We start from the raw sequence: 20142 nt of genomic DNA on the forward strand, positions 1-20142 counted from the left end.
CGCTTTCCTTGCCATTGCCAGTCTACATTTTATATCCTCTCTACTTCGAACATCGTGAGTTATTTTGCTCCCCAAATGGAAGAACTCATTTCATCATGTACTATGATGCCGCATTCGCCAGAGCGCCAGGGAATGGTGAATCATGCCCAGGTATTGCTCAAATCTCTTTTTCGCCGCCACCTTGAAGGAGCTATGGTCAGGGCGCAACCCACGACAGAGCGTCCATCTATGTATCATGACATAGCGGCATGACACCACTGTCGGATTAATGTTCTTAACACAAATTATGAGCGCCGCTTTAAGGGGCTCCGGAAAGGCTCAAAATCATGAAAAGTTCAATTTTTACTTTTTTGCGTTTTCTGAATCTGCAGACTATTACCTTTTAATAGATATATAATTTATTCAATTCCGAAGACTACAACTATCATTAAATTTTTTTTGAAATGTGTTCTACATGGGCGTGACCCACTGTGGCGCTGTTAAACTGCTGTCAAATGGTGTTATTATTAACGTCCGTGTTCATCAGGTACATTTTAGTGATGTGAGATAAAGTATGTGTTGTGGCTAACCTGTGATGGTTCAATATATATCGCTGGTGTGATTTCGATTGTTTCATGTTTATTTACTCTGTCGTTATCTCGAAAATATTCGTAATTAATTCTGTTTCTTGAGTCTCTGTTTTGTTGAAGTATAATAATGAGTAAAAGTAAAGTTATTAGAAATCCTCTGAAGGCTTTTAAGAAAAGGAGAAATGTTGGAAAGCCAAAGGTATGTGTTATTACTGTAAACAATAAAGACGATAACCAAGTGAGTGAACCTAACCTCTCAAGTACACCTGCCCATAGCAGTCAAAGTGGGAAAGAAAATACTTCACAGAAGAAGCTTGGTTCAATGAGTGAAAACTATGAATGTTTTATGGACGAATCGGATGTGAATGAAATATTTGATATGTCCATTCTCAAAGGAATTTTTTCAAACTGTGTAAGTTGTATTCATTGTAGTGAAGTTGGTCTGGAACTCTCCATAATAAAACACGTAGGACATGCTAGTGAAATACAACTGAAATGTGATAAGTGTGTATACATGACCACCTTTCGGAACAGTGTTGCAGTAACTGCAACTGAAGAAAATGGTAGCAAAATCTACGAACGCAACAACGAGCGATGCTTGCTTTAGACAAGGAACGCCTTCGGGCTGCAGACAGGGCTGTAAAGAGTCTAGAAATACAAGAAAGAGTAAACAGGAGGAGGAACAAGAGGAAGCTGGAGGAGAAGTTTGCAGAGGATGAAGATAATCCATCCTATGGACCTGGAATGCACTAAAAAGTTAATTCAATCTTTGTCGCTCGATTCCCAAAACTTTTATTTTCTCATACTAATTACATGTTTTCTAAGGATCTTCCAAACATATTTGTTTCAAATTTTTAGTAAATGTTACACAGTACCTTCTGCATAATTTAACACAGCCTTTTTCCAAAAAACTGTATATTTTTGAATATATAAATAAAAAATTGCAAAAAAATGTTGTGAATTTTCATTACAATTGAAAAAAAATCATCTTTAATAACTGAACTAAAATTTTGTAAAATCCCTGTGTTAAGTTGTAGCCCATATTCCAATAAATAATCTGTAAAAAGTTCAACTTCCTACCTCAAATACACTCCTGGAAATTGAAATAAGAACACCGTGAATTCATTGTCCCAGGAAGGGGAAACTTTATTGACACATTCCTGGGGTCAGATACATCACATGATCACACTGACAGAACCACAGGCACATAGACACAGGCAACAGAGCATGCACAATGTCGGCACTAGTACAGTGTATATCCACCTTTCGCAGCAATGCAGGCTGCTATTCTCCTATGGAGACGATCGTAGAGATGCTGGATGTAGTCCTGTGGAACGGCTTGCCATGCCATTTCCACCTGGCGCCTCAGTTGGACCAGCGTTCGTGCTGGACGTGCAGACCGCGTGAGACGACGCTTCATCCAGTCCCAAACATGCTCAATGGGGGACAGATCCGGAGATCTTGCTGGCCAGGGTAGTTGACTTACACCTTCTAGAGCACGTTGGGTGGCACGGGATACATGCGGACGTGCACTGTCCTGTTGGAACAGCAAGTTCCCTTGCCGGTCTAGGAATGGTAGAACGATGGGTTCGATGACGGTTTGGATGTACCGTGCACTATTCAGTGCCCCCTCGACGATCACCAGTGGTGTACGGCCAGTGTAGGAGATCGCTCCCCACACCATGATGCCGGGTGTTGGCCCTGTGTGCCTCGGTCGTATGCAGTCCTGATTGTGGCGCTCACCTGCGCGGCGCCAAACACGCATACGACCATCATTGGCACCAAGGCAGAAGCGACTCTCATCGCTGAAGACGACACGTCTCCATTCGTCCCTCCATTCACGCCTGTCGCGACACCACTGGAGGCGGGCTGCACGATGTTGGGGCGTGAGCGGAAGACGGCCTAACGGTGTGCGGGACCGTAGCCCAGCTTCATGGAGACGGTTGCGAATGGTCCTCGCCGATACCCCAGGAGCAACAGTGTCCCTAATTTGCTGGGAAGTGGCGGTGCGGTCCCCTACGGATCCTACGGTCTTGGCGTGCATCCGTGCGTCGCTGCGGTCTGGTCCCCGGTCGACGGGCACGTGCACCTTCCGCCGACCACTGGCGACAACATCGATGTACTGTGGAGACCTCACGCCCCACGTGTTGAGCAATTCGGCGGTACGTCCACCCGGCCTCCCGCATGCCCACTATACGCCCTCGCTCAAAGTCCGTCAACTGCACATAGGGTTCACGTCCACGCTGTCGCGGCATGCTACCAGTGTTAAAGACTGCGATGGAGCTCCGTATGCCACGGCAAACTGGCTGACACTGACGGCGGCGGTGCACAAATGCTGCGCAGCTAGCGCCATTCGACGGCCAACACCGCGGTTCGTGGTGTGTCCGCTGTGCCGTGCGTGTGATCATTGCTTGTACAGCCCTCTCGCAGTGTGTCCGGAGCAAGTATGGTGGGTCTGACACACCGGTGTCAATGTGTTCTTTTTTCCATTTCCAGGAGTGTACTTTGTGAGGAAATATGTAATTTATAAGCGTTATTTTAACATTGCAAGTATAGGGCGTTCCGGAGCCCCTTAATACTCAACCGAATACACGGTCTGCCCTCCATGCACATTATGCTATCCTGCTCTCTGAACACTGTCACCATCTTGCCAGCGTTAAGGCGGGACTCTGGCTGATAACGTCACAGAGGAAGAAGTCCATGATGCTATCTGGGCTGGTTCTGCGAACAGGTTGCCTGGCGTCGATGGCCTCCCGTTGGCCTTTTATCGGACATTTCGTCCCCTTCTGGTGCCGGGTTGACGGAAATTTGTCAGGCCCTAATGTCAGCTTTCGTGCCGATTCGGTTTCCTCGGTTCCCTCATTCCCATCCACAAGCCTCGGGTTAGCTCACGGATATGCGATTATCGCCCCTTGACGTTATTCAACAGCGAGACAACGGTCTTTATCCGGCCGTTGGCTGCGCAGCTAAATGGGCGGTTTGGTATGTGGTTTCCTCCGGTCACTATCGGGACACAATTGCTCTTGCTCACGCTCGTCGTATGCCTGGACTTCTGGCAGCTCTTGACGTCAGCCAGGCGTTCGATCGGATCGATCACGACTACCTGAAAGAGGTGCTTCGCAATGCGGGATACCCTATTACTACCATCAGAGTCGTACTGCGTCTGGAGCACGCACGCACGCTAGGATGGCGATCTCACTCCTCTCCTCTCGATCCGTCGATCAATAGTGTGTCAAGGCTGCCCGCTCTCTGCGCCGTTGTATGCATTCGCCATGGAACCGTTGCTCTACGACCTTCGTCTACGCCTCTCCGGGATTTCTCTTGGTGATGATGTGTTCAGCTGCACTGCTTATGCAGACGATCTCATCGTCGTTCTACGTAGCGGAGTTACGTCTAGGAGTCACTGGCGTCGGTTACCACTTACGGCGAAGCTGCTGGTAGCTGCCTTAACGTCCGCAAATAAGCGCTATGGCTATAGGTGCGGACAGCGCTTCTCCTTTGCCTTTACCTGACACTTTCTGATGCTTAGGACTCGATTTCGCAAGTGCTCTGCAACCCACAATTGCCCTCAGCTGCCGGCGCCTACTTTCCCAACTACGACCCGGATTCTTAGATCACCGTTTACGAGCACCCCATCTTCTGCAATGGATACAGTATGTAAAAGTATATTTGGCGTCATTGATAGGCCCGCTAAACCCGCTGGGCAGAACAGGTGATTAGGAATGTGAAAAGGGCAGGCCGGTGTGGCCGTGCGGTTCTAGGCGCTACAGTCTGGAACCGCGTGACCGCGACGGTCGCAGGTTCGAATCCTGCCTGGGGCATGGATGTGTGTGATGTCCTTAGGTCAGTTAGGTTTAAGTAGTTCTAAGTTCTAGGGGACTGATGACCTCACATGTTAAGTCCCATAGTGTTCAGAGCCATTTGAACTAATTTATCTGTGAAAAGGCCCAAATAAAGTTGGGGTCAGTTTCACCTTAAAATTGTAATCTATTGTAATTTAAAAACACATTTACAACCAAAGCGGCTCATAGCCGAACTTTTACAATTACCAGTTTCAAACTCAAATTCTTTACGGTTGAAGGCCTCCAAACAAGAAATCTTAAAAGCAAAAAAATAAATTTCAAGTAAACGAAGACACACAGTTAAAATTACAAATAAAGTAATTAAAATGTATGTATATCACAGTTAGGCTGAAAGCCTCAAGACAAGGTTGGATAGACAAACATAAACAAGATGCGATACAAACGCCTGAAGGCCCACAATAAAATTTTCAAGAAAAATAGATTACCCTACCTTTCAAAGGCAGGAGACCACAGTGTTTAAGCTTGAAAGGCAATTTTAAGAATAAGGTTCCAAAGCTGAAGGCCCACAATTAATTTTCCCTAAATTTAAAAAAAATATAACCATACGCCTTAAGTTTTAAGTAGCTGAAACTGGACTTAAAGAAAAGACAACACAACAATAATAACCTTTCAGAAAATATCCACTTGCTTACAAAGAACACAGTTAAACCAAGAATTTTTCTTTTATCGTTGGCTATGATAGATTATAAAAAGACACTTAAACACCGGTGAGAAATACAGTAAAGACAACAGCACTCAGAAGCCTCTAGGGGGTCGGTCTGCCCTCGTTCACTTAGGTGAGCCAAACTACACTTAATCCGTCGGAACCCAACCAAGGGACAGCTACGGACCGACCGACAAACGACTAGCTTGCCACCAATCGGTAAATGAGAATTCAAACATAAAATGTTACGGGCTTGATTATCCACAATAAAATGTGTATATGTATTAAGTTGTTAAAACTACACATTGTGTTGGGCAGCGACAACAGGTGAGGAAAGGAAACTGCCTGAAATTACGTTAGTGGCCAAGGCAGGTAACCGGAACACTAACGGTCACAAGGCAGAAAATTCCTCTGGTGCACTTGAATTGTAGTCAATCAATATAGTTAATTCCACCGCATGGCGGCTAAATTTCAGCAATACAAACACTCGGTATTACTCACAGGAAAACCTCCCCAACAGCGAACCACCGAAACTAACCACACAACGTGAATGGACGTGACTTGGGTACTTGAAACCACTACTCAATTTTGACGTCCTGGGCCGCTGGACCGCGAAGCTCGTAGCGATCGGACAGCTCCACACACGCTCCGACACTGCCCAGGGACCGCCAGCCGACCCAGCCGACTGCACCGCACGGAGGTGTCTTCCCTGGTCCGCAGCAACCGAACGACTTGCCTCAGAATGCCGACAACATCTAAAATAGTCGTCAGTGGACATAACTCCAACCACACACACACCCTGACAAACACTTGCACGAAGACCTGAACAATACCCAACAGTAACTAAGCACACACTGCATAATCTGGAGTCGATGCACACACACACAGCCGACTCATAAACGATCGGCGAGCAAAAACGCGTCGTCCGGTAGAACTACCGACCGACAATCCACCAAGACCGTGGTCCAGCTCAAGTGACGCTTGGCAGCAATGGTCAGGAGAGCCATGTCGACGCAGACCTCCCTGCTCCAACCCGACTGCACTAGTGCCGCATTAGCAGTAAAATATTTGGGTCATATTATCAGTACGGACGGAGTGCGAACAGATCCATGGTTGGTACAGGCTGTAAGGGATTTTTGGGAACCAAAAACAGTTAAGGAAGTGCAGTCATTCTTCAGAATTTGCAATTTCTATCAAAAGTTCGTGAAGGGTTTTGCAGATTTACCACAGCCATAGCCGCGATTGGTAAGGAAGGGTGTGAAATTTGAGAGGACAGAAGAGAGTCAGAAAGCGTTTGACAAAGTGAAAGAAGTGTTAACATCAAGTCTGGTTCTTGTGTTTCCAGATTTTGAAAAGGAGTTTATACTAGCATGCAAGGCATCGACTCAAGCATTAGGGTGTGTTATTAGTCAGGAAATTTATGGGAAAGAACATTCTGTAGTCTAGGCAGTGGAATGCAGCAGAGAGGAATTACTGAACAACAGAGAGAGAGATGCTTAGCATAATCTATGGAATCACATATTTTAAATGTTATTTATATGGGAGAAGATTTTGGGTAGTGACAGATCACGCTGCATTGAAGTGGTTGTTGGGGTTGAAGGATCCGTCCACTAGATTCGCTAGATGAGCTGTGAGGCCCAGTGAATTCGACTACGAGCTGGTGCACAAGCCTGGGAAGAACCATGATAATGCGCATGCACTAAGTAGGAAGGTGGCAAAAGTAGAAGTCATAGGTTATGACCTAGCGGTATGGCAAGAATTACAGGACACTGACAATGATTGTAAATTGTATCAGACACAGCCACAGTTCAAAATTTACGACGGTCTTCTGTGCAGGCAAACGAAGTTAGGGTCACGGGTAGTAGTGCCAGCGAAGCTGAGAGATGAGGTTCTAAAGCATCACATGTTATCTGATCATGGCGGGTGTAGAGCGACGAATAGGGAAGTGGCAGAGAAGTATTGGTGGAGAGGTAGGAAAGGAGATGTGGGTCAGTATGTCCAGAACTGTATACCACGTGCGCAGAAAGCAGATTTAACTCGGAAACAGATACAGCTACAACGATTACCAGAAGCGTCATGCCCATTTCCTTTGTTCGGGACTGATGTCTTAGGACCTTTCAGGTGAACACCATTGGGGACAGATTCGTTCTGACAATAACAGACAATTTTTAGAGGTGCATTCAAGTTCTAAGGCCTCCGATTTTTTTTCTAATTAACTACTCACCCGAAATCGATGAAACTGGCGTTACTTCTCGACGTAATCGCCCTGCAGACGTACACATTTTTCACAACGCTGACGCCATGATTTCATGGCAGCGGCGAAGGCTTCTTTAGGAGTCTGTTTTGACCACTAGAAAATCGCTGAGGCAATAGTAGCACGGCTGGTGAATGTGCGGCCACGGAGAGTGTCTTTCATTGTTGGTAAAAGCCAAAAGTCACTAGGAGCCAGGTCAGGTGAGTAGGGAGCATGAGGAATCACTTCAAAGTTGTTATCACGTAGAAACTGTTGCGTAACGTTAGCTCGATGTGCGGGTGCGTTGTCTTGGTGCAACAGCACACGCACAGCCCTTCCCAGACGTTTTTGTTGCAGTGCAGGAAGGAATTTGTTCTTCAAAACATTTTCGTAGGATGCACCTGTTACCGTAGTGCCCTTTGGAACGCAATGGGTAGGGATTACGCCCTCGCTGTCCTAGAACATGGACACCATCATTTTTTCGGCACTGGCGGTTACCCGAAATTGTTTTGGTGGCGGTGAATCTGTGTGTTTCCATTGAGCTGACTGGCGCTATGTTTCTGGATTGAAAAATGGCATCCACGTCTCATCCATTGTCCCAACCGACGAAAAGAAAGTCCCGTTCATGCTGTCGTTGCGCGTCAACATTGCTTGGCAACATGCCACACAGGCAGCCATGTGGTCGTCTGTCAGCATTCGTGGCACCCACCTGGATGACACTTTTCGCATTTTCAGGTCGTCATGCAGGATTGTGTGCACAGAACCCACAGAAATGCCAACTCTGGAGGCGATCTGTTCAACAGTCATTCGGCGATCTCCCAAAACAATTCTCTCCACTTTCTCGATCATGTCGTCAGACCGGCTTGTGCGAGCCCGAGGTTGTTTCGGTTTGTTGTCACATGATGTTCTGCCTTCATTAAACTGTCGCACCCATGAACGCACTTTCGACACATCTATGACTCCATCACCACATGTCTCCTTCAACTGTCGATGAATTTCAATTGGTTTCACACCACGCAAATTCAGAAAACGAATGATTGCACGCTGTTCAAGTAAGGAAAACGTCGCCATTTTAAGTATTTAAAACAGTTCTCATTCTCACCGCTGGCGGTAAAATTCCATCTGCCGTACGGTGCTGCCATCTCTGGAACGTATTGACAATGAACGCGGTTTCATTATAAACAAAGCGCATGTTTCTATCTCTTTCCAGTCCGGAGAAAAAAAATCGGAGGCCTTAGAACTTGAAAGCACTGGAGACGGTGGCTATGCCGAATCAACAGGCAGCAATGGTTGCAGAAGCGTTAGTAAAAAACTGGATTTTGAAGTTTGGTTTACTGGAAACAATAATTACTGACCGAGGGACCAACTTCATGTCGGATTAAATGAAGGAACTATGTAAGTTGTTGAACATAAAGAAGTTGAAGACGAGCAAATTGCATCCACAGGCCAACAGCAGGACATAATGAGTACACAGAACAATAAACAAGTTGAAGACGAGAAAATTGCATCCACAGGCCAACAGCAGGACATAACGAGTACACAGAACAATCGGGAAGATGCTGAGTTTTTCTGTGGATTCTCATCACCATCAGAGGGATGAGTATTTGAAGCATATTGAATGTGCATATAATGCAAAAGTCCACACAAATAATGGTTTGTCTCCATATGAGGTAGCGTATGGGCGAAACATGCCGTCACCGTTTGATTTAGTCAAGCTACAGAAAGGAAGGACTTATGAATCTGTACGTCAATTCGTGAGAACAATTTGGGACGTTTGGAAACAGGTACAAAAGGAAAATACAAATGCTTTGGGAAAGCAGGAAGACGCAGTGAAGCGGAAAGGAAGTTTACTGCAGTATAGAGTTGGGCAATGGGTAATGCTGTCCAGTCCCTATACGCAGAAAGGGAGAATGAAGAAGTTTCTCACAAGGTATCAAGGGCCATACCAAGTAGTTGAAACCACATCCCCCATGAATGTTAAGCTTCAGCTGCCAACTAGAACAACGATAGTACACATTGGGCGGTTATGGCCATTTAAGGGTTGCCCGGATGTGATTCCAGGCGTGTCACACGAAGTAAAGAGGAAGAAAGAGAGGTGCTAAGCACAGAGAAAACCAGGAAGATAGAGTACAGCATGAAGTACCATATGCTTTGTGATCCAGAAAGTAGTAGAGTATTTGTAGTTTTTTGTTTTCTTGTTATGTATCATTGGGTTTGTGTAGATTAATTAGGTATTGTATTTTCATATGTTGTATGTACTTTCGAGTATCGTGAGCCTGCTAGAGACAGCTGTCTTTCTGAAGAGGAAGTAAGGGTGATGGTGATCTCTGTCTTCAGGTCACTGAATGGGGGGGAGCGTTGGCGGTGATTTATAACATCGGGATGGATGCTTTACGGGTGCAGCAACTGGATGGGGGTGTGCTGTACTCAAGGCAGGAAGATGTGGTCGTGTCGAGTCACCAATGGGCGTTAAGGTTGGTATGGAACGCATGGGAAATGCGGAATGAAGTAAGGAGGCTTGAGGAAGTGTTTGAAGAGCTTAGGCTATGTGCAGAGGGCAAGGGAATGCTGAAGGAAGTTGCAGAGGAATTTAAGTAATTGCATGAGGCTTATGAGACGCTACGGAAGCAGGTTGGATGGATGGAGGAAGTGGTGCCACGGGTAAGACGGAAACGAGGATGGCTCAATGCAGAGGGGAATATTTTAGAAACAGTTTTTGTAACCGCAGACGAAAGCGATATGGTGGAAGCAGTGAGGCAACTCACAGAGGAGAGTAGAGCACTGGAGGCTTGGCATGCAACTCAGATAGGGACATTGGAAGAGGAAGTCCTGAATAACACACGGTTTCTCTGCGCATTAGCAGCGCAGGTAGTGGAATAAGCTAAGACGTCGGAAGATGTAATAAATCGTAACCTGGAAACCTTACAGGGGCGTCTAGAAGTCCTAGATAGCAAGGTTGTGTTAATGAGACTTATGCAAGGAGTAACTAACAGTGTGTTGGATGTACAGGGAGTAATAACGAATATGCAGGAAGTGCTGTATCATGCATTGCAAGGCCAGATAAGTACTGGTTTGTTACAGCCGGACCAATATTTACGCAGATCGCGCAAGGAGCAGAAGGAACTATCGTCAGGTTTATATTTGAATAATGAAGCCCAGCGAGCAAAATTTGCCGTTTCTCTACCATGTCGCAACAGTAAGGGTAACAACTGACCACGCACGAGTGTATATTTTGGTCAAATTCCTGGTTATGGGGAAGAACGCGAGGTTTCAGTGTTACACGGTCCACCCATATCCAGTGAAGTGGGGAGCGTTGAGCAAGTTTGTGGAAGTGAAAACTAAGGAAGTATTGCTGATCTTGGGAGTTAACGGCTGGTACACCGAGATGACAAGGGAGGAATTACGAAGCTGCCATAGAGGGAAGGTAACGGTATGTCCAGCCAGGATCATAAGAACCAATCTGGACACGTACATTGTGCAGTTATTTTTAGCTAGGGGGAAAGGAATAGACTGTCCAAGGGACATCGTGGAGCCGAAATTGAGCTTGCAACGGGTCGAGATGAATTGAATCTTCTCCACCTACGAGAATTTGGTAGTAGTAGCAAGTTGTTTTGAGCAGGGAGTATTTGCAGAAGCGAAACGTATAGAGCTCGAGGGGAGCGGAATTTTAATCAGTGGAACAGCGTGTAACATAATAGGGCCAACCTGCCACCTGCCAGAGTCAATTTCAGGAGTCACACAATTGAATGTTACGCAGCCACAGCTGTATTGGCCAGAAGCCACTTTACAGTTTTTGCCAAGCCAGAATCTGACCTTGTTAAATCAAACTCTGGACCCAGGTCTGTTGATATCCGTAAACCAGTTGATTTTAGAGAAGGAGGGGCGCATTTCAGCCAAACAGCTTGTGCAACATATCGTGCAGTATAGGGAAAGGTAACGGCAAAAAACGATCATTTTGAGCACCTCTGTGCCAAGTGTCTTCGCAGCCTTAACTTTGTTATGTGTTGTTTCCATTCTGATCAGGCGGAGACCCAATTCCAAGAGGGAACCAAGGGTAGTCCAAGTCCCAGTGAATTGAATATCGACGGCGTGAGACGAGTAGGTAAGCGGTTGATCAAGCAGTGGTCGTCCAGTAAGGAATTTTTACGTTTTGTTTCATGTCATGTATTTTAAGAGGCACTAGACCACATTTAAGTTTTCTAAAAGTAAGGAAACATGGCATAGGTGCTGACCCAAACAAGTTAAGAGTTAGTTGAAGGTTGACCCAGGGACCACGTCTTTCTGAAGGGGGGGGGGGGGGAATGTAGCAGCACTACTGCTTGGGTTAGGAAAGTTCAGTTTTGGTGCAATATTTTGGAGTGCACAAGTTATAGCCAGGCGCAGGCCTGTTGACAGTAAGTTAAGCTACCAGCAGTTGTAAAGTAGAATGGAGGCCACAAGGCCATCGACCCGCTGAAAAGAGTAAACGCAGTGGTTTGCATGGCGCAAGTTACAGGCAGAAGGGGCCCACTGGCCTACCTAGGTGTTATGAGTACGTGACTCAGAGTGGCACATTAGCAAAACAGTGGTGCACAGCCCTGTATAAATAGGTACTGGTTTTCTAACAAGGTATTCAAGTGTGACAGCTCTCTTGGATAGCAAGGCCTGACACACCACTGGCTAAATGCAGCAGCACATCAGGCGCCAGTGTTCCAGTCCACGGCAGGTCACTGGCTCGAACCTCTGAAGCCAATGCAGGCCACTCAAGTGTGGCAGCTCTCCTGGATGGTTGGGTGTGTCACACCACCCGCTATAGATAGCAGCAGATGGGGCGCCAGTGTTCCAGTCCACGGCTTGTCGCTGCTTCGACCCTCTAAGGCCGAAGCGGGGTCCGTAGCCAGCCGGCAATAGGTCACTCCATGGCTCGCTACTGCGGGCAGTTGCCTTGGCTCCCAACATGCACCGCAGACATCCAGTGTGAAGGCTGCATACTAGGATGCCCAATCACAGGAGCTTGTTGTCGTCCACTATCCGAACCACAAAAGTGAAGAAGTGTGCCGCACGTCACCTTGCAGCTGCCAAGGTGGCAGAGGCAAAGGCCACTGAGTTGGCAACTGGTGCATCCTGATGACGATGCAACTCCACGGCCATACGAGGCCGATACACCACTGTGCGTCACAGGTCACTGAGGCAGCCATTCTGTGCCAAGCCGTTTCGCAGTCAGCAAAGTGATGTCCTCAGCATCATGGGACCCAGTGATGCAGATGGAGGGTAACGCGGCACTGTAGTTGGAAACAATAAATCACTTGGAAAGCTCAGACAAGTCTTAATACAGTGCCTTCTACCTCTTCCCACTACATTTGGTGGCAGAAGTTGCTACTACAATACATTTCAAGAACATCAGTTCTTTTCTTTAGATATTGATCAAGAGATGCTTTCACATCAATAGAGAAAAGTGGAGAACACGTAGAATCCCATGCTAAATGATTGATTCTAAATCTGATCTCTTTCATGCAGTCTCACTGCTCATACATAACAGTGTGCAAGTATTTCAATATCTGCACAGTTTGAATTTTTTGTGTTCAAGCGAAATCGTTTACGCCGAATATTGTGAACTGTTATTTACGCAGAATCTTGTTAAACAACCTGTTAAACAAAGTATAACTCTCTTGATGCTTGGCAAACTGACTTTGATGGACTTCCTTGCATGATCTCTTGTTGCCTGTATCATTTCAAGAAATGTCTGTTTTTTGCTAGAAACTTACTCTTTACACTCCCAGTGGCTACGAACATGTCTTTCTAAGTCTAAATCGTCTGAACGTCTGGCGACTTCCTTTGAATTTGAGGTAGAAATTTCTTTGAATTGCGATGGGTATTTTCGTTTTCGCATATAATACAATACCTTTGGCTCTCTCTTGAGGTTAGGTTACTCCCAGTAATTATTTAGCACCTGAAAACAATCAAAAGGAATCGTTTAGAAAAAATTTACTCAAAACTTTTTGATTGATTTATATTATGCACAAACCAAAATTATGTATTAATCACAGTGTTTAACCTCATTTGTAAATCAAGGATATTATATGTCGACACCATGTATTTCACATTTTTTTTGCACGTTTGCTTCAGCTAATAAAGAAACTGATTGCACAAAATGTTAGTTGCCCTTTTCAAAAGAGCACATTCACCGCTCTGGAAAGCTATAGATGTTGCGTAAATGGTATCAAGAAGTCATGGCAGTGAAACACTTTTCACAACGAAACTCTGTCTCGAAATCTGGCAGAAAATCAAAAGAGATTCTGGTGGTGTGTAAAGTACCACAAGTACCACAATGGCAAGCCCCAATCAATACCTTCATTGGTAAATGGTAAAGCTATTGATGACAACACCGCTAAAGCCGATTTACTAAACACTGTTTTCAGAAATTCCTTCATCAAAGAAGACGAAGTAACTATTCCAGAATTCGAATCACGAACAAGTACCAAATCAGTACCTTAAACGTAGATTTCTTGGGTGTAGCGAAGCATCTTAGACCTCTATGTAAAGGCAATGCCTCCAGTCAAGAGCGTATACTAGTTAGGTTCCTTTCATAGTCTGCCGAAGTAATACCTCCATATTGAGCATTCACATACAACTGCTCCCTTGCCGAAAGATCCATACTTAAAGACTAGAAAGTTGCACAGGTAACAGAATACTCAGGAAGGGAAATAGGAGTAATCTACAGAATTACAGACCTATATTACTAATGTCGATCTTCAATAGCATTGTGTAACATATACTGTGTTCGAACATTGTGCCTTACCTTGAAGAGAACTATTTATTGACAAATTGATACCATGGATTCAGAAAATACCATTCTTCTTAAACACAACTAGCTCTTTATTCTCACAAACCAATGAGGGCCATCGACAGGGAATGTCGAACGGATTCCACATTTTTAGATTTCCAGAAGGCTTTTGACACCATTTCTCACAAGCGGCTTCTAATGAAATTGTGTGTCTACAGAGTACCGCCTCAGTTGTACGACTAGATTCGTGTTTTCCTATCAGAAAAGACATAGTTCTTAATAACTGATGGAAAGTCATCGAATAAATCAGAATTATATCTAGCGTTCCCCAAACAGGAGTTATCATCCCTTTGCTGTTCCCGATCTATATAAACGATTTAGGAGACAATCTAAGCAGCTCTCTTAGACTGTTGGCTGATGATGCTGTCATTTACCGTTTTTTAAACTCACAATCTGATCAAAACCTACTGCATAATGATCCAGACTAGTAACGAGGCTTATTCCAAAAGTAAGGTCCGATCGCTCGCGAAATGGAAATCACAGTGAAAATCCGCACAGTGAAGACGTAAAGAAGCCTATAAAACAGTGTCTCCCACCAAGTATGAGTGCCCGTGAGAGATTTCACCTGATATGATGCAGCCCACACAACATAACTGTCATGCATGTCCTTCTCCATGACGGTTCTCTGCCGCACTCTGCAGGGGCAACGAGGACGCCCTTGCAGCGTTTTCAATGGGAAGTTTTTGATCGCTCTCTATACAGCACGGACTTTGCTACTTATAATTTTCATATCTGCTGACATGAAACACTGGCTATGAAGTCAGCGTTTTGTCACAGACGACGAACTGCAGATCAGCATAGAGAATTGGTGAAAAGTGCGGGCGGCTGCCTTCTCTAACGAGGGTACTGGGAAGTTGGTACAAACCTAAGACAAATGTCTCAGACGGAGCAGTAACTATGTAGGCACGTTGCTGGAAGGTGTGGCTAACTATTGCAAACAAAACACTTTTGATTTTCACTGTGTTTTCCATTTCGCGACTGGTCGGACCTTACTTTCTGAATACGCCTCGTATTCGAACGGTGCGAAAAGTGGCCGTTGACTCTGAATAAGGAAGTAATTGACGAAGTACTAAAAGGAATCTGCTAAATTTAGAATACACGATGAATAAGTTCAATTAAGTACTTAGGAATTACAAGTATGAGTAACTTTAATTAGAACGAGCACCCAGACAATGTTGTGGAGGAAAGCGGACCAAAGACTGTGATTTATCGACAGAATATATAGAAAATGTAACAGGTCTGCGAAACAGACTGCCTATTCTACACTTGTCGGCCCTCTTCCAGAGTACTACTGTGAGGTATGGTGTCCGCATCAGACAGAATTGTTTGACGACGTTAAAAAAGTTCAGAGTACGACAGCTCGCTTTGTATTGTGATAAAGTAGGGGAGAGAGTGCCACAGATATTCTACCCGAATTGGGGTGTCAATCATTAAAGCAAAGGCGTTTTTCGTTGCAGTAAGTTCTTCTCATGAAATTTCAGTCACCAACTTTCTCCTCCGAATGCGAAAACATTTTATTGGCATCCACCTGCGAAGGGTAAATGATCGTCATAAGAAATAAGTGGAATTGGAGCTCGAACTGCAAGATTTAAGTGTTCGTTCCTCCGGCGCGCTGTCCGAGAGTGGGACGGTAGAAAAATAGCTGGAAGGTGCTTCTATGAACCCTCTGCGAAACAACTGATTCTGAATTGCAGAGTACTCACATAGTTGTGGACGTATATACAGATGCATGGGATCGGCACAATAAAATGACCAACATGGGGACGTGAGTGAATGGCGGAAAGGAGCTACTGTGTTTGGACACAACCGTGACCACATCGGGAATGAGGTTGACCGACTGTTCATGAACGGGGGCCGTCAAACGTGTCTATAAGGACTGGTTGCTACTCGAGGCCACGTAACACGACATAAGAAGTGTGGTTATAAATTGACTAAATGTGTCACGCCTCGGTTTTAACAGCAACAGAAGAAAAAGTAAACAATCACCTTAAAATTATTACTAAGTAGTTTTCTGCGAATGGCCTCAATCTTAATTTCAAACAAGCACAACGAATTCAGTTCCGCGTGTCTTTTCATAAGTGCAACGCAAGTTGAGGTAATAATAACTAGGGTGGAAACTTCAAAATGTTTAGGTGTCCACAGCAAGAATTTAAACACTAAAATAATTCAGTCAAATTTCCACATCGAATCATTGAGAATTCTGGGGAGAGAAAAATCAGTAAATTGATATACTGCATATTTCCTCCCAATAACGTCAAATGGGATGACGTTGTGGGGTAACTTATCTTTAGGGGAGAAAGGCTTCATTGCTCAAAAACGTCCTCCAAGAACAATATGTGTTGCTCACTCACAATTAACTTGTAGAGATGTGTTTAAGGAGACAAGCATTTTGACAACTTCTTCGCAACGTATTTATTCCCCATGGAGTTTGTTGTAAGCCTTTTACATCCTTCTTTCCAACCAGATCTTCCTAATTCACCAGTATTCCTTTCTCCAGAATTCGCTGTATCAGAAAACATCTATATTATACACTCATAAATTACTTTTATATCTGCTATTATTATTAATGGCAGCAGTAGCAGAAGAGGCAGAAGAAGTACTGCCAGTATTAACTTTACTAGTTCATAGCCAGTATTATTTACTCACATTGTCTCTACAGGTATTCAAATAATTTTATACAATTTTTCGTATTAGAATTATTATTTCTTAGGTAACTATGACGTAAAAAAGGTACGTATGTGTTAACGCCTGGTCCGATCTAAGAGAGGGCCTGATGGCCGTAATCAGATCAGGTTAAACAGAAAAGTAAGTAAATAAAATAAATAATCCACTGCAGTTCAAAACTAACAATGATGTACATAAATACAGTACCAGAAGAAAAATGACATTCTTTATTCCACTGAACGGTTGACTGTAGCACAGAAGGGGGGCAAGAATGCCGCCAACAAAACTTTTGATCAATCACATAATGATATTAACTATCTGACAGACAACATAGTTAAATTTGAAAACAAACTGAAAAACATTCTCCTTGATTACTCCTGTTCTGTAGAAGAATTTCTAGTTTGATAAAGAATCAAAAGTGGTGGGTGAATTAGTGCCTCGCTTTTGTGATAAAAGAAATTACTGGTGAATGATCAGCGTGTAGCCATGTTTACATATGTGTGTGTAACGTGAATATAAAATGACTCGTTCTGTAACACGACGATTTATCATACAAACAATCGGTGGAAAGAAAAGCTGACTAGCTAGCTAACTAACTAACACGACAGGACTTGCTTCTATCAGTGAATGCAAGTACATGTCAACCAGTGTCCGAGCGAACATTGTGAAGGAAACTACATGTAATGGGCATTTTGCGACAGGTATCTCCAAAAGTTTACTGCTCTCAGCAGCAGCCTCAAGCTGTTTGTCTTCAATGAGCCAAACAACACAGAACTGGACTGTAGCTGGCTGCAGGTGCAGACGTTTAGTCTGGTCACGATTTTGCCTCTTTTGGAGTCGTGTGAGGCACCGAGACCATTAATCTGCAGTGTGTCTAGGGTGTGTTTCAAGTCGGAGATGGTTCTGTTATGTTTTGGGGGTTTCCTCGTACCATGAATTTGACACACTTACTCAGGTTACCATTTATTTCAGCATTTTCGGTGACCAAGTGTTGCCCTTTGTTCTACAACTTAATGATGAGTATGCCGTGAATACTTTTATCTTTCAAGAGAACAGCACTACACGGATATGCCCCTCGTTTGACGAATACGTAGGTACCCTACCACATCTTGACTGGTCCTAAACTATCCGATCTTAATCTCATAGAAAATGTCTGGGTTTATTTAAAAGAACGGCTGAAACATATCAGTAAACATCCTCACAATTTGTTGGCTCTATGGGACCTAATCACCAATGAGTGGCTTCGACATGGCGAAGCTGAAGTAATTTATAGACTATAATCCTCCCCGAATTTTTGTCAACGTTAGTGGTGGTATTAGCGTGATGTCTCCCTGCGGTAATAATGTTTGAAAATGATTCTGCCTGCAGCAAAGATACTTTCCTCTTCTCTTCAGCTTTACATGTTTGTGCGTTGAGTCTCCATCATTAGTTTGTCTAGGGCTTGGTAGTTGTGAGACTTTTGCCCCTCCCACCGGAGGTTCGAGTCCTCCCTCGGGCATGGGTGTGGGTGTGTTGTTCTTAGCATAAGTTAGTTTAAGTTAGTTTAAGTACTGTGTAAGTCTAGGGACCGATGACCTGAGCAGTTTTATCCCTTAGGAACTCACACACATTTGAACATTTGTAACACTGTCCTTATAGTATAGACGGTATAGACTCTTCACTTCATAATCAGAACGGTGGTTCAGCAGCGAAACTCGTACGATTATGTCTCAATAAGTTCTGTCGATATTTTCTCGTTATGAGTTAAACACCCGTAATAAAAATAATAACTTTCTCTATTCTGTCCTGGATGCTGACACATACTTACTGAAGTAATAGATGAAACATTCTCTTCCACGAGCGACGTTTGTTGGCAAACCAAAATTCCTACCATAATTGAAACAATATAATGAAACAAGACTGATTAACAGTGAAGCAATTTAATGCGTAATGACTCTCAATCTAGTCTGCTCCTATCCATAACTCGTACAGTAAATAACCTTCTAAGTTACGAAAAACATGGAGCCTGTTTACCTCTTCTGAAATTTATGCCTCACTTCAAATCCTCATGTGATGGAGAATCAGGAAAATCTTTCACTTTCCGTCATACGTGTGTAAGTAGGCTGTTTATGTTTTCTTATTGCCAACGTTACATAGCGCTCTGTATGAAAATCACTGGCTGTGCTGTGTGCAGTCTGTGGCTAGTTTGCATTGTTGTCTGCCATTGTAGTGTTGGGCAGCTGGATGTTAACAGTGTGTAGCGTTGCGCAGTTGGAGGTGAGCCGCCAGCAGTGGTGGATGTGGGGAGAGAGATGGCGGAGTTTTGAAATTTGTAAGACTGGATGTCATGAACTGCTATGTATATTATGATTATTAAGGTAAATACATTGTTCTCTATTAAAATCTTTCATTTGTTATCTATGCCTATCAGTAGTTAGTGCCTTCCGTAGTTTGAATCTTTCATTTAGCTGGCAGTAGTGGCGCTCGCTGTAGTGCAGTAGTTCGAGTAACGAAGATTTTTGGTGAGGTAAGTGATTTATGAAAGGTATAGGTTAATGTTAGTCAGGGCCATTCTTTTGTAGAGATTTTTGAAAGTCAGATTGCGTTGCGCTAAAAAAAAAAAAAAAAAAAAAAAAAAAAAAAAAAAAGAATTGTCTGTCAGTTTAAGCACAGTCTTGTATAATTTTTCATAAGGGGACGTTTCATACGTCGACCCTTAGCCGAGGATACCTCACTGGAATCTTCTGATTTTTCTTGTAGCTTGTGTAATTAGTGTAGCTTTTGTTTATTGGCAGCACGTAATTATAGAGAGAATTTCCTTTGTAGTTTTAGTTTTTCATTGTTGTACACAGTTGTGGCATGTATGTAGATTTGCACCAAGTATTTCGCAGCTGCGCATGCAATTAACTAGATATTATTTTCAATGCTATGTTAATGTGTTTTGTTATTTTGCTCTTCAAATTGTGCTTTTCTGTGTTGTCGTGTGAAATATTGTGACAATAATGGCGTGTGAAAAACGTAATGCTAGGCTTCAAAGTAAACTGAGAAATGACAGTGAAGACGAAAGCTGTGTGTTAGCGCCGCAGAGTAATGAATTAACTAATATTCAAAGTAGTAACCTGGTAATTGTGCATAGGGAAATGGAGCGGGCTGTAAATAATGGTGTAGGCAGTGAAACAATTAGTGAACAGGGAAGCATTATCGATCGATCGGTCGGCAACAGCTCGCCTCAGGTATCCGAAATGACAGAACACAATATTGCAAATACTGTAGACTCAGGTTTTGGGTCCTCACCGTTTTCTCAAATGAGTCAAGACACATTTTCTGCTTGTCAAAACGTGAATGTTGCCGGTGAAAATGCACTGCCA

Source organism: Schistocerca serialis, chromosome 8 (genome assembly GCF_023864345.2).
Source record: "Schistocerca serialis cubense isolate TAMUIC-IGC-003099 chromosome 8, iqSchSeri2.2, whole genome shotgun sequence".
NCBI lineage: Eukaryota > Metazoa > Arthropoda > Insecta > Orthoptera > Acrididae > Schistocerca > Schistocerca serialis.